Genomic DNA, 12,301 nt, shown 5'->3' on the forward strand with positions numbered 1-12,301 from the left:
AATGGCAACTACAGTGTCAGAGGTGCAAGAAGAGGATGGGGAACAGTTTGTTAGTGATTACCACTATTCAAAGTATCTATAGAAGTGATTATTATGGGCACAGGACCAATAGAGAGCTAATACTGCTGTTGAGGGAGGGACCTTCGGGTCCCCTCTGGCCCATGGGCTCCGATGCGGTCGCAACCTCTGCAACCCCTATTGCTACAGCCCTGGGTAATCGCAATCACAAGACATGCAGCATTTTGAGCACGTTTGCGCTCAATGCAAAGTATGTAAGCGCTGCATAAATCATTTATCAAAGCAATTATGCAGCACTTTGGGGGGCCGAGCGATTAGGCTTTTAAAAAACTTTATAATACTTACTGGATCTCTGTATATCCTTCTTCCTTCCATAGCCCCACCCCCTAAAAGAAGAGGTCACAGGCGATTTTCTGATAGGTCAAAGAGAAGCACCTAAGACTTCTTCTTTTAGGGGGCGAGGCTACGGACAGAAGAAGGACACTTGGTTCCAAGCGTCAGGTAATCGTGTTTGCAAACTCCCTAGGAATTGCTGCACACAGCGCTGCAGCGATTTTAAAGAGATGCAGCGATTCCTAGTGGGTTCCAGGCTCTATTTTTTTTATTGGTAGTGAACTGGAAATATACCCATTTACTTTTACACAGGCAGACTGATTAGTATATAGCAGGGGTGCCCACGCTTATTTAGCTCACGAGCTACTTTTAAAACCGCTGCGGCCACGGGATCTACCCCCCCAGCATGCATAGACAGTCACAGTATTCTAGCTCCCCCCCCCCCATATCAAGCCTAGTGAATACATTACAAAAGCCTTCTCCCCTTCATTCACAGTATAACGAATCCCCCCTTTCTGTCCCGGCAGTTAGGCAGTCCACAATCCTTCCCCCCCTTCAGACATACATATATAAGTATAGCAAATAGCTTCAGAATCCTCCTGAAGCTATTTGCCCACATTACACTACCTCACATGTCATGCAGCCTGGGGGAAGAAGACGCTGCGCACGCAGGCAGCCTGGAGGGGAAGAGACGCATGGCTCACAAGCAGCCTGGAGGGGAGGAGACCTGTCTCTTCATTGGCTCCTCTACGCTCTAGCCGCACCTCCCCTTTAGCCACGCCTCTCCCCTCTTCTCCCTGATGCGAGCGGCGGCAAAATCTGACAGCCGCGGCTGCTCGGCTTCAGATTTTGACAGGATGCGGCCAGGATCTACTCATCAGGCAGTCACGATCTACTGGTAGATCGCGATCGACCTATTGGATACCCCTGGTATATAGTATACTAATAAATTAACGCATGGGAAAGTATTCATACAAGAATTAACCCCAAGTTTTAAAAAATTATTAAACAGATTTGCAAGCATTTGGAACACATTCTACCTCTACACATAACAAAACCGAAAAATTCCTATGATGCTTCTCCGTAGATGAAAATGCCTATGCTAGACTAAACCAAAGTTCAACAAACACAGCAGCCCTGAGTCACTGGTTCCAATTAGGGCCAGGACACTAACTGCATGGAGTTTGTATGTTCTTCCCGTGTCTGCATGGGTTTCCTCTGTGATCTCCGGTTTCTTCCCACATCCCAAAAACATACAGATAAGTTAATTGTCTTTCCTTAAAATATACATACAATGATAGATTTTCTTGGTTGATTCCCAGCAGATTCGATCAATATGATCAAGTCTGCCATAAATCTATGCCTGAACACGTCAGATCAATCACAATTTTGTTTAAGCTTCAGCGAAAACGTATTGGTCTGACCAGACAGAAGATCTGCATCAATCAAGGGCAGGAGCAGCGGTACAGCGATGGCCCATATTGCTTGAGCAGTGCAATGCTGTGGTTAAATAGATTTCCAATACTGTAGATATCATGCTAATGGTGCCCATACACGGTACAATAAAAACGTTCAATTCGAATGATCAATGATTTTTCGATCAAGAAAAAAAATCGATTATACTGTTTTTACAATAAAAATCTGATCGGACATGTTGGAAAAATCTTTATATTCAATCTAATGGAATAATTGAACAAAACTATCTAATCGAAAAAAATGGTACCATGTATGGGTACCATTAGGTCTACTAAGCTGAAGCTCGGATGTACAAAATCAGATACTTAGAGAAGCCTCAGGATCCTATTGAGGCTTCCCACTCTATTCTAATGTCCCCCGTCGCTAAACGCCCCCCCCCCCCCCCCGAATAGCGACAAGCCATTGTCGCTAATCAGATTGGGGTCGCGCAACTCCTCTTCCTCTTTCATGGCCGCGCAATAGCCGACTGAGCCGCACCGCACATGCGTAGTGAGCCGCGGGCTTTGTGCTACTGCACATGAGGGAGCAGGCTCGTGCGGCCCTAAATAAGGAAGTGGGCCCAATGGGTTATCGCTTATAATTGGAAGCAACATACTCTACCTTTTACATTATTTGAACAGAGACTGAATCTTATTATGGAATCTGATAGATTAGCTAGTGTCATCTCCTCTTATGATAACTTTCAAAACAGGTGGTCTGCCTGGTTGGAATATAAGTCCAATTCTTCTCCTGCTTGATTTTACATGTGCTGTATTGAGAACCAATGTTTCGGCAATGTCTAATTTAATATGTGCCTTTTTGTACTATGGAGCAAAAATTGTTTGAGGTTTTGTCTGTTTTACTGTTATACCGTCATCTTATTATACTGTAAGCTATGGTTGCTTATAATTTTGTTATATCAAAAGTTTTATATTGTACTACGCTCTGTTGATGACTTTATTCTAATAAAGACCTTTTGTAATCTAAATAAGGAAGTGGGACTGCGCGGCCCCGATGTGGAAGGGGGCCGCGCTCTGCAACGGGGGGCTGCCGACAAGCGAGGGAAGCCTCAATAGGAACATGAGGCTTCCCTCTACAGGGTAAGATCTTGTGTTGAACCCGAACATAGGCTTGTGTTCACTTTATTGAATGATATATGACTATGGTAGGAATTAGATTGTGAGCCCCTCTAAGGGACACTTAGGGATACATGATATTGTAGTCTGTAAAGCACTGCTAAAGATTTTTAGCATAACATAAATACAAAACGCTGTTCCAATATCGTTTTGTTAAAAAGATTTCAGAGCTCTCATCACTCATTAATACAGTGGAAATGAAAGTTTTTTGCTTTTGGGCAAAAAAGAAAAGCAAGAACATGCATACAAAGGTTGGAGTACATCCGGAAATGCTCACCTCAGGAAGCCATTGCAGTATGTTGGTTTATGTCTTTTAACTCTTTAGTTAACATTGTGCACAGCATTCTTTTGTAACATGTTTGCTTGTACTTCAGTCCAATCCAGTGCCAAAGAAGTGCAGTTCATAACGTAGTTACAAGTGGGATTCCTTAGAATGCTTTTAAATATTTATTTTATCAGTTATCCTCTGTACAGTATTGTCTTTCTATTTTTTAACATAATGGGAAACCTCTGAGCCTTAGTTTACATGATCTAAAATCAAATCAGATAAAAACAGGTTAAAGCGGACCTAAACTCAGAACTTTATCTTAGCTCTAAAGTTCAGGTCCACTCTAAGGGCTCGTTTCCATGCAGCTTTGCGCTGCACGTCACTTCCAGTGGGGGGCGAGGCTTGCGATCCTATTCATTATACTGAATGGGTTTGAGGGCTGAAGCACCCCGAAATGCAGCAAACCATGCATGGCGTTTCAGCAGTGAATTGCCGCACATAGATGGAAACGGCACACAGTGCAGTCAATGCACTGTCTGCTGTCCCTGCCGATCACGTTTCCTTAAAGGGAAGGTCCAAGCAAAATAAAAAAAATGAGTTTCACTTACCTGGGGCTTCTACCAGCCCCATGCAGCCATCCTGTGCCCTTCGTAGTCACTCACTGCTGCTCCAGTCCCCATGCTGGCAGCATGCCGACCTCGGAGGTCAGCGGGTCGCATTGCGTAAATTTTTACGCATTCCCGCTAGTGCAGGAACATTAACACATACATTTTTACGCGTTAGTGGTTCAATGTGTAAAAAAAAAAGTCAAAGCATTAGCAGCGGCAGTCGCTCGCCGCCCCGTTCTCTCGCCCTTCTCCTGTAGTGCTACAAGAAAGTGGCCGACGATGTCCACAAATGCGGCGGCTATTTTCTTGTAGCTATCTAACTACAGAGGGAGATGAGGCAGGGAGAAGCAAGAGAATGACGCAGGAGAAGAGGCGGCGGCGGGAACGGGTATAGAGGTAGCGGCTGCCAGCTCAGAAGTATACACGAGTGGCGGCCGCGGGAATGGAGGGGGGGGGAGCAGGCTGAGGCAGCTCTACTACCTACACTGGGGCAGATCTACTACCTACATTGGGGCAGCTATACTGCCTATGCTGGGGCAGCTATACTAATCATACTGGGGCATCTATAATAACTATACTGGGGCAGCTATACTACCTACACTGGAGCATCTATACTACCTATGCTGGGGCAGCTATACTACTCATACTGGGGAAGATTTACTACCTACATTGGGGCAGCAACATTACCTACATTGGGGCAGCTATACTACCTACACTGGGGCAGCTATACTACCTACACTGGGGCAGCTATACTACTCATACTGGGGAAGATTTACTACCTACATTGGGGCAGCAACATTACCTACATTGGGGCAGCTATACTACCTACACTGGGGCAGCTATACTACCTACACTGGGGCAGCTATACTACCTACACTGGGGCAGCTATACTACCTACACTGGGGCAGCTATACTACCTACACTGGGGCAGCTATACTACCCATACTGGGACAACTATACTACACATACTGGGGCAGCTATACTACCTATGCTGGGGCAGCTATACTACCTATACTGGGGCAGCTATACTACCCATACTGGGGAAGATTTACTACCTACATTGGGGCAGCAACATTACCTACATTGGGGCAGCTATACTACCTACACTGGGGCAGCTATACTACCTACACTGGGGCAGCTATACTACCTACACTGGGGCAGCTATACTACTCATACTGGGGAAGATTTACTACCTACATTGGGGCAGCAACATTACCTACATTGGGGCAGCTATACTACCTACACTGGGGCAGCTATACTACTCATACTGGGGAAGATTTACTACCTACATTGGGGCAGCAACATTACCTACATTGGGGCAGCTATACTACCTACACTGGGGCAGCTATACTACCTACACTGGGGCAGCTATACTACCTACACTGGGGCAGCTATACTACTCATACTGGGGAAGATTTACTACCTACATTGGGGCAGCAACATTACCTACATTGGGGCAGCTATACTACCTACACTGGGGCAGCTATACTACTCATACTGGGGAAGATTTACTACCTACATTGGGGCAGCAACATTACCTACATTGGGGCAGCTATACTACCTACACTGGGGCAGCTATACTACCTACACTGGGGCAGCTATACTACCTACACTGGGGCAGCTATACTACCTACACTGGGGCAGCTATACTACCTACACTGGAGCAGCTATACTACCTACACTGGGGCAGCTATACTACCTACACTGGGGCAGCTATACTACCCATACTGGGACAACTATACTACACATACTGGGGCAGCTATACTACCTATGCTGGGGCAGCTATACTACCTATACTGGGGCAGCTATACTACCCATGCTGGGGCAGCTATACTAACCATACTGGGGCAGCTATACTACCCATACTGGGGCAGCTATACTACCTATGCTGGGGCAGCTATACTACCTACGCTGGGGCAGCTATACTACCCATACTGGGGCAGCTATACTACCCATACTGGGGCAGCTATACTACCCATACTGGGGCAGCTATACTACCCATACTGGGGCAGCTATACTACCTATACTGGGGCAGCTATACTACCTATACTGGGGCAGCTATACTACCCATACTGGGGCATCTATACTACCCATACTGGTGCAGCTACATTACCTATACTGGGTCAGCTATACTACTCATACTAGGGCATCTATACTACTGGGGCATCTATACTTCTGGGGCATCTATACTACCTACACTGGGGCAGCTATACTACCTATGCTGGGGCAGCTATATTACCCATACTGGAGTAGCACTGGGGCAGCTATACTACCTACTCTAGGGCAGCTATATTACCCATGCTGGGGTAGCTATACTACCCATACTGGGGCAACTATACTACCCATACTGGGGCATCTATACTACCTATGCTAGGGCAGCTATACTACCTATACTGGGGCAATTATACTGGGGCAACTTTATTACCTATAAACGCCCACTTTCCAGTGCATAGACATGCCCCTTTTGGACACACCCCCTGTTTTGACCACGCCCCCTGAATTGTATTTTTTCCCCGGTGGCTAGTGATGGGAATTCCGGCTCTTCTGAATCGGCTCCCATCAAAGAGCCGGCTCTTACGGCTCTGAATCGGCTCTTTATTACATATCACTAGACACCACTCAGAATTGGAGTAAAAGCCCCGCCCCCGCCTATATGACAACTCCAGACTGCTTCTCAGAATGGGGCAATCCCTCCTGCTACTGCTCTGCTCCGCCCCATACACTCCTACAAGCTGGAAGAGGAGGACTACATCTCCCAGCATGCCTCAGCGCCCTTTATTGCAGAGCAAATCAGAGCTCTGTGGGACTGCTGAGGTATCGGCTTTTTTTAAAACTGAGAGCCGGCTCTTGTCGTTCGCAGCAAAGAGCCGGTGTTCCGACGTGATAACCTACACGTCGAATTTGCCTACATCCACTATCAAACGTATACCAGGAGGGTTAGGGGAGGGGATAGTAAAAGTCTATGGGATGTAGGTTAGTTCGACGTGTAGGATAAAGTGTTGGAGCACCTGCTCTTACAGCCGGCTCGTTCGCGAACGACCCATCACTACCGGTGGCACACTTCACGTGCAGCAAGTTAGCAGCTACCCCTAGAAAAGATCCAGCACCTGCATAGCACCCCCTAAAAAAAAATTCCTGGAGCCACCCCTGCACCTATACATGGCTATCTGTACTGGGGGCAGTGAGCTCCATAGGTCTAAACCACCTACTTCCGCACCTATACCTGGGGTGAGTGGTGAGGGGGCTGCATCCAAATTTTCTAGTTACTGAGTTCAGCATACCCATCAAAATATCAGTGTGTGCAGCTTCTGAAAGTCTCCCCTCCTGTGCAGTTTCTGGGTTTGTGTCTTCTCTGTTTATTTCATTACATCACATATAAGGAAAATAAACGAACTACCTGTATCACTAAACCCCTACCATTCTGATAGCATTTTCCATGATACCGTCACTGGAAGAGATAGTTTGAACGAGGCGCCCGTACAGCCGAGCCGCCCCATCAGTGTGATGTGCGCTCCATTCCCCGCCCCGCAGTACAGGCAGAGGAATGCGGGCGGGGACGAGCTGTGAGGGGGCGCTGTTTGGATGTGGAGCTGCCACCGCTGCTGATGACGTTGCAGGCGGTCGGGCTGTTGTTCTGTGTTCTGGGAAGGAATGATTGGCATTGATGTGTAGGAAGTGCCGCCTCATAGCTTGGACCTTGCCGCTGTGCTGTGTGATATGACATTGCCCTCCCGCAGCTCCGTGCTCAGCCTGCAGCACACGCCGGGTAAGCAGCTCCCTCTGTCACTAGAAGTTGTGTGGATGGTGGAATGCTCGCAGTACTTCCTGCACAGACTGTACAGGCAGCCCTCACATGCTGCCAGTGCTGAGGCTGCCCTCGCATGCTGCCAGTGCTGACTGCTGAGGCTGCCCTCGCATGCTGCCAGTGCTGAGGCTGCCCTCGCATGCTGCCAGTGCTGAGGCTGCCCTCGCATGCTGCCAGTGCTGAGGCTGCCCTCGCATGCTGCCAGTGCTGAGGCTGCCCTCGCATGCTGCCAGTGCTGAGGCTGCCCTCGCATGCTGCCAGTGCTGAGGCTGGTCAAGGAAAAGCAAAATAGGGGGTTGGCTGCTATGTGGACTTTACTATGAGCTTTGTTATTTCATTGCAGTTTATGTCTATTTCTGTGATATGCCATTGTCACAATAGCCTTAGGCATGCATTTAGTGAATGACAGAACCTGTATGTGATGTGTTGTTACCTCTAAAGGTGCTCACTAATGATGTAATATTTTTGTCTAATATTAAAGTAAACCAGAGACCTCATTAACAAAAGATTTGATACTTACCTGGGGCTTCCTCCAGCCCCATAAACCTGTATAAGTCCCACGCTGTCCTCCAGCGGTCTGCTGTTCAGCCAAGATGAGCCCTGGTAACTTGCTTATTTGGGTCTTCTGCGCATGGCCACCCAGACACATGACTGAGCCAGTTCCCGGGGCTTACCGCGTGGGACTCGGATGTGTTTATGGGGCGGGAGAAAGCTCAGGGTAAGTATCAAATATCTAGTTAGCCGCCCTGGCGGTATGAATCGTGCGGCTGCGCGGCCACGGGAGGGTTTTTCTCACCTTTTTTTTTTGTTTTAGCATGTAGCTAGCCTAGCGCTAGCTACATCCTTCCCCCCTCCCTGCGGCGTCCGCCCGTCCCCTCCGATCGGCGCCGCTTGCCCATAAGGAAATCCTGTTCTGAACGGGATTTCCTTGAGGGCTTCCCCCGTCGCCATGTCGACGAACGTAGTGACGTCACAGGGAATCCCGATCCACCCCATAGCGCAGCCTGGCGCCGATTGGCCAGGCTGCGCAAGGGGTATGCGGGGGGCCCATGTATCGCGGCGGGTAGCGGCGCGGCGGGCGGCGGCGATCGCAACAAACACGCAGCTAGCAAAGTGCTAGCTGTGTGTTTGAAAAACAAAATGATGCAAATCGGCCCAGTAGGGCCTGAGCGGCACCCTCCGGCGGCTTACCCCGTGTCCAGCATGGGGTTACCGCTAAGGAGGTTAAAGTGGAGCTCCATCCAAAAATTGAAAACCTGTCAGCGCAGCTGTAAAGAAAAGTTATAATTACCTGCGGAGTCTCCTCCCACGAAGCCGTCCTAAAGCCCCTGCATCACTCTACTTCTGGCACCTGGCCCCTCCTCCTCTCTCTCCTCTGAGAAAATAGCTTGGCCTTTTTTCTCTGAGGGGAGGCGGGGCCAGGCGCAGGAAGTGGAGTGATGCAGGGGCTTCGGGACAGCTTTGTGGGACGAGACTCCGCAGGTTAATATAACTTTTCTTTACAGTTGCGCTGACGGGTTTTTAATTTTTGGATGGAGATCCAATTTAATGAGGTCTCTGGTTTACTTTAAGCCTGGTACACCCTTCCAATTTTGATTGGCTAATTTTACCACTTCCAGGTAGTATGAGGGCCAACGCATTGTGAATACTATGAAAACCTTGTTCAGGTAAGTTCTCACAATATAAAGGTGGTAAAATTGGCCAATCCAAATTAGATATGTGCACCAGGCTTTAGAACCAGTTCACACAGACCAGATCCTAACAAATGTGAATGGATCCTAAGTTAATTAATAGGAGCGGTTCACATTGCTCCGTTGGAATGGATCTGTTCGGCTGAACGGAATGCAGGTTCCCCATCACCTTCTTGCACCTCTGACATTGTAGTTGCCATTGGCAGCTTTTAGTGCGCCGTTTCAATTGCTATGTATAGAGTGCATGGGGGGCCCCATTGTAAAACTTGCATCGGGGCCCACAGCTCCTTAGCTACGCCACTGGGAGGCAGTGATTTTTCTGGATTGATGGACGTGTCACATTCATCATATTTAGATTTACGAATTAAACTTCCTAGGTTTTTGCTGTAATCACCAGTGTGGGCTGTACCAGAACTCTGCACAAGGCGTATCAGATACAGAAGCTAATGATTAGCTGATAACTTCACTAATTAATCCAACCGTCAGTTAATATTACGCTTTGCTCCTGAACTTGATTAGCCCTCGGCAATTTCCAGTTCAGTGTGATCCTATGCTAGGTACACACAATGAGATTTTCTGGCAGATCTAGGGCTTGTTCAGACTGCAAGAGCTATGTAAGAGCTAGTGATTTTGCTAAGCTCTTTCTACTGCAATGCTATGGGGAATTTTTACAAAATGACATGCTTAGAAAAGCTCTTGTACTGTGAACAAAGGACTTGTTCACACCTAGGGCGATTTGCGGTTTTTTCTAGTGCGCCTGTAATGAATCCTTATGGGATAGTTCATATCTGAGCGTTTCATCAGCTTTCCGCTCATCAAAGTGCTGCATGTATCATTTTTAGGGCGATTTTGCTACAATAAAAGGTATAGGAAAAACACAAAACTCTCACAAAATTGCTTTGAGTGGCGATTGCGTTTGCGCTTTTAAGAATAAATACATTGTATTTATTCTTTTGAGGGTCAAATAGTTCACTTCCTGACTTGCATCAGAAAGTAAAAAAAACAAATCGCTCTACAAAAGCGCTTTACACAAAATCGTAGCGCACAGGTAAGCGCCGGCAGGGGAAAAACAAAACACTCGCAAACGCTGGTGTTTGTGATTTCGATTTTAGATGTGAAGAAAGCCTTACTGTCAGATCGATTATTTCCAACCTGTCACATTTGATTTCCCGATCGATTTTCCGTTCACCTCTATAGAAAAGCGATCGGAAATCAGATCAGACATGTTGGAAATAATCTGACAGCAAATCTGCCAGAAAGTCTCATCTTGTGTATCTAGCATAAAGGTGTCTATACACAAAAACTTTTCCTGTCAATTTACTGCCAATTCGAATTAAACCTGCTGGAAATTGACGCTCCAACATGCCGGCAAAATCGATCATTAGATTGATATTCATCTAAAATTAAACTGGTTGATTGTGCCGGAGCTAAGAAATTGATCGTTGGCGGGTTAAGAATGTTGGCAGATTGACGGGCAATATTGTTTCACTGTATCGAGTAATACAACGCTGCTGTTCTGTGTGCAGTGTATGGAAGGATTCAATCAGCTAGATCCCTCTCTGATCAGAGTATCTTTTGGCCACGTTGGAAATGTATGGCTAGCCTAAATCTGATCCAAAAATCGACAGAAAAGCTGACCCTAGTCTAATTTAGGGGGCCCGGCAGGAAACCTCAGGGGGGAATTCTGCTAACGTGATTGGGTGGACAGCCCCCTTTTGAACCTATAGGTTTCAGATACGTTGTAATAAACTACACCCAGACTATTGGCCAATCACAACACTTTGTGCAGTAGAGGGTGCTGTGATTGGAGAACAGTTCCCTATGAGGTTTGCTGCTGGATCCCCTAAAGTAGACTAGCGCCAAAGTGGAAGGAATAGCTCATGTCTAATCATATTGTAGGATGGGAAGTTACTTTAAAGGGAACTTGAACGCAGAACTTCCTCTCTGCTCTAAAAAATACACAACAGCATAATAACCTTTAAAGAAAAAACATTTCTTTGTTACAGCTGATACAAATCCTACAATAAATCTGTAGTATTTCTACTTCCTGCTTTCATGGAAGCAGACATATTGTTTACATCCTGTGTTTTCAAATTAGCCTCTCTGCCATGGCAGTCAGCTGACACGGGGAGAGATCAAATTACAACTTGTGATTAGACACAGATGAGGGGGAATTAGACAAAACTCTCTAAATATATACAGAATGCATTTATCTGTTTTCCTTCTGACCTGTGTAATAGTTCAGGTCCACTTTAAAATGACCTGACCCGACATGCTCACCATGAACAATATTATTACTTTATATAGCAAGATGAATAAATTATTTGACTTTCTGATAGATTTTTGATTTACATGAACTGCCTATTAATTAACCAAATTTTCATTATAGCTTACGCCAATTCCGGTAATTGCAGTTTTTTACTCCAACTCACAACTCTATTGCTATTGCACCATATTCATGAGTGCTTTGTAGAGTGTATTGAACATACAATGCTGTGGACACGTGTAAGCTATTAATGATGCTTTCTGCAGTGCTTGGCCGTCAGAATTCCTGCATGCAGTACACTCCCAGCCTCAGAGTATTAAACTTCCTGATGTCTGTGTTTGCTATACAATGTCATTATCTTTACAGGTGCCACTTTCCCACAGCATTCTGGAGTGAAACCACAGATCAGTTCAGGCATGCAGGAACTTTTTAAAGTGGACCAGCACGCTTGCTCAGGACAGAAGAAAAACCCTAGAGAAATGTACCCTGTATGTATTTAGAGAGTTTAGCCTGTCTAATCCCCCCTCATTTGTGTCTAATCACAAGCTGTAATCTGATCTCTCCTCTGTGTCACATGACTGCCATGGCAGAGGTGGCAGATAAGCTCATTTGAAAGCACAGGATGTTAACAATATGTCTGCTTCCATGAAAGCAGGAAGTAGAAACTGTGCAGCTTTATTTTAGGCTTTGTATCCGCTGTAACAAAGAAATGTTTCTTTTT

The 12,301-nt window shown here is 46.4% G+C and overlaps 1 protein-coding gene across 2 annotated transcripts in view; it reads left to right on the forward strand.

Annotated features, from left to right (window-relative positions):
* The first annotated feature begins 7,372 nt into the window (after nt 1-7,372).
* C11H11orf24 (chromosome 11 C11orf24 homolog) overlaps nt 7,373-12,301 on the forward strand; it is a 74,560-nt gene continuing 69,631 nt past the window's right edge. For both annotated transcript variants that reach the window (XM_068261695.1, XM_068261696.1), the window contains exon 1: nt 7,373-7,584. The gene's annotated coding sequence lies outside the window, so the exon portion shown is untranslated. The remainder of the gene's footprint in view (nt 7,585-12,301) is intronic.

This window comes from Hyperolius riggenbachi, chromosome 11 (genome assembly GCF_040937935.1).
Source record: "Hyperolius riggenbachi isolate aHypRig1 chromosome 11, aHypRig1.pri, whole genome shotgun sequence".
NCBI lineage: Eukaryota > Metazoa > Chordata > Amphibia > Anura > Hyperoliidae > Hyperolius > Hyperolius riggenbachi.